The 4,142-nt window shown below is 31.1% G+C and overlaps 1 long non-coding RNA gene across 1 annotated transcript; it reads left to right on the top strand.

Moving 5' to 3' along the window:
• Positions 1 to 227: 227 nt before the first annotated feature.
• On the top strand, positions 228 to 1,717 carry LOC125659082 (uncharacterized). The gene is made up of 2 exons (XR_007363910.2): positions 228 to 596; positions 1,611 to 1,717. It is a non-coding gene; the product is annotated as an uncharacterized LOC125659082 (long non-coding RNA).
• Positions 1,718 to 4,142: the final 2,425 nt, after the last annotated feature.

Raw genomic sequence — 4,142 nt, 5'->3', positions numbered from 1 at the left:
TGAACATATTTTATAGTTTTGACACAAGATCTGAACACCATATGCGGTCTTCTATCATTTAAGGGGAAATGAGCCATCGTTATAACGGCGGTAATTCCGATGAAATTCCATTGACTTGCAGTAAAAAACTGATTTACTCGTTTAAGAAATAGATTAGGAACCCGCAAACAGAACTCTTCTTTTCATGAAGGTAACTTCAGTTGAAGTTCTTTTCAACGCTTTATTGAGGGACAGATATCTGACGGAGATACGAGCGCTAAAATAATTTGTTTATAAACAAATCGACATTGTCAGTTAGAAGTGCAGGGAAAACGTGAACGGTGAAGTACCATAGACCTAGTGCTAAGTTTCCTTATCATGCCAACGTCTGCTGTGACACGGGACCTCCGCTTTTAAGGTCATATCCTAAAGACCTGTGGCTCTCGCTTAGAAGCCAAGTATTTGGTGAAGGAGTATAGATCAAACTACCAAAAGCTTACATTTTGTGTTTGACTAGGCCATGGCATCAGCAGGGCTCGAACTCGCGACCTCTAACTGTCTAAGTTACAAAGTGATCGCTCTACCACTGAGCTACCGTAACCGTTCGAGAAACGAAGGTAAGTTCACATGATTTTATAATGCCGTGTATTTCAAGCAAACCTTTTATTATTATATACAATAAACGAATGATTATCACCAATTCATCATCAATATCATCACTGAATTAATTGCATTTTTAAAATAGACATACATGTATCACGTGTAAGGAAAGGATTACATATAATACTACATGTATGTCTGTCACCTTATCCTTATTATTGAAAGTACTTACATGTGAAATAGTGTTTTTGATTTTGAAAGATATATTTTGTACATGCATGTATACGAGTTTCAATTCTGCTTAAATGTTTTAAAAGGAAAGAGAATGTCAAGACAGATTATAGTGCTACATGTAAATGCACCCTGTTTCATTGGTCCTGAACATTTTTATTCAAGTTTAATGGCATACATGTAACATCTAACTGTCTAAGTCAGGTAAATGGTAATGCTGTAAAATAGAATAGTGCAGTCTTTGTTTTGTTTTGTTTTAAATATTTGTTGCCTGCATATATTTTTCTATTTTCTCAAGTTCTTTTAAAAATATTTATCCTACTGTTGTAGCCTGGTATGTTGACAATATTATACTCCTTAACAGCACAGCACATGCATTTTATTTTACTGCTTTGCTCATATACAAACATATGCATAAAATTCAGGTGTGAATAAATATTTATTCGGTATATACACTGTACATACATACAAACATACATACCCTTATACAAACATACCCTTATATAAGTGTGCACTAAAATTCTGTACAAAAACGTTTATTCTTACAATAGCATTGTGTATTTTTCTTCCTGTATCGTTTCTCACTTATCTGAGAAAGATTTTATGGTTTTGGGACGAAAATGCGTTCTTACAATAAGTACCAGATAGTAACATGCTATATTAGGAAAGATAACTCTTCCATCCGGAATTTCAAAACCAACATATTTCTTATAATGTTTTTTATATATGGCGGTATAGAACTGTTTTTTCAATTTCACATTTTCGTATCATTAGTATACATGTGTATTTTCTATTTACAGAAGTTGGTACAGATTTAACCACCAGTTTTCAAGAAATTAAATTTTGATGTTAAAAACGCTTTCCCCCCTGAAATACATGTAATAAAAAAAAATATGATGACTAAAAATATTGTTTTGTTGTATTTTAATTCAAACATCGTAAACAGTAATATCTCAAAAGACAAAATGAGGAGTTCTGGAGTATGCATTTGAAATTTGATGAAATTCGATTTTCTTTATAAAATGAATAAAAAATTGAGAAATATAACCGACAAATATTTGTGATCAGGGGTTATTACAGATGTTTCTATAGATATATGAGGAATTGGGACAGGAAAATCACCAAATGCATCAAAAAAAGATATTGAAACGACGTATTTTTTCCCTTGGTTTTAAAAATTAGTGTCAGAAGTGGAATTCGAACCCACGCCCACATTTGTGGACCAGAACACCCAATATTCCCGATGTGGGAATTAAGAGTTACTGCTCTTGAGTCTGGATCCTTAGACCGCTCGGCCATCCTGACATACATTAAATATTTGTTTTAAAAATAAATATTGGTTGTGTAACTTCTGTTTTTCCAATATAATTGTTTAGTTTGTAAAACACAAAGCCCAGGTGGCTGATGTAAAACAGATTAAATGCATGAATATCATGTCACACCTGCACTTTGATATAAGTGTGCAAGTAGCATGATATTTACATGGTGTATACACGATGATGAACCTTTAGAATTAGTCAAAAATTTAAAAAACTTAGTTTTTGAAAAATACACGAGGATATGAACTGCGCCGTTTCACGTTCCCATACTTCATGGAGTGCGTTAGCGTATTTTCAAAAACTGAATTTGGGTTTTTTTTTTATTCACAATCTATTTTCACTTCTGCCAGATTTCAAAGCAATTAAAATAGATGTACTATACCTATTCAGATAGATGTAGTATACTTATTCAGATAGATGTACTATACCTATTCAGATAGATGTACTATACCTATTCAGATAGATGTACTATACCTATTCAGATAGATGTACTATACCTATTCAGATAGATGTACTATACCTATTCAGATAGATGTACTATACCTATTAAAATAGATGTACTATACCTATTCAGATAGATGTACTACACTTATTCAGATAGATGTACTATACCTATTCAGATAGATGTACTATACCTATTCAAATAGATGTACTATACCTATTAAAATAGATGTACTATACCTATTAAAATAGATGTAGTATACCTATTCAGATAGATGTACTATACCTATTCAGATAGATGTACTATACCTATTAAAATAGATGTACTATACCTATTCAGATAGATGTACTATACTTATTCAGATAGATGTACTATACCTATTCAGATAAATGTACTATACCTATTAAAATAGATGTACTATACCTATTCAGATAGATGTACTATACCTATTCAGATAGATGTACTATACTTATTCAGATAGATGTACTATACCTATTAAAATAGATGTACTATACCTATTCAGATAGATGTGCTATACCTATTCAGATAGATGTACTATACCTATTCAGATAGATGTACTATACCTATTCAGATAGATGTACTATACCTATTCAGATAGATGTACTATACCTATTCAGATAGATGTACTATACCTATTCAGATAGATGTACTATACTTATTCAGATAGATGTACTATACCTATTCAGATAGATGTACTATACTTATTCAGATAGATGTACTATACCTATTCAGATAGATGTACTATACCTATTCAGATATATGTACTATACCTATTCAGATAGATGTACTATACTTATTCAGATAGATGTACTATACCTATTCAGATAGATGTACTATACCTATTCAGATAGATGTACTATACCTATTCAGATAGATGTACTATACCTATTAAAATAGATGTACTATACCTATTCAGATAGATGTGCTATACCTATTCAGATAGATGTACTATACCTATTATAATAGATGTACTATACCTATTCAGATAGATGTACTATACCTATTCAGATAGATGTACTATACCTATTCAGATAGATGTGCTATACCTATTCAGATAGATGTACTATACCTATTCAGATAGATGTACTATACTTATTCAGATAGATGTACTATACCTATTCAGATAGATGTACTATACCTATTCAGATAGATGTACTATACTTATTCAGATAGATGTACTATACCTATTCAGATAGATGTACTATACCTATTCAGATAGATGTACTATACCTATTCAGATAGATGTACTATACCTATTAAAATAGATGTACTATACCTATTCAGATAGATGTGCTATACCTATTCAGATAGATGTACTATACCTATTCAGATAGATGTACTATACCTATTCAGATAGATGTACTATACCTATTCAGATAAATGTACTATACCTATTAAAATAGATGTACTATACCTATTCAGATAGATGTACTATACCTATTCAGATAAATGTACTATACCTATTAAAATAGATGTACTATACCTATTCAGATAGATGTACTATACCTATTCAGATAGATGTACTATACCTATTCAGATAGATGTACTAT

This window comes from Ostrea edulis, chromosome 9 (assembly GCF_947568905.1).
Source record: "Ostrea edulis chromosome 9, xbOstEdul1.1, whole genome shotgun sequence".
NCBI lineage: Eukaryota > Metazoa > Mollusca > Bivalvia > Ostreida > Ostreidae > Ostrea > Ostrea edulis.
The sequence above is the reverse complement of the archived record's forward strand: the minus strand, read 5'-3'. Positions and strand labels throughout refer to the sequence as shown.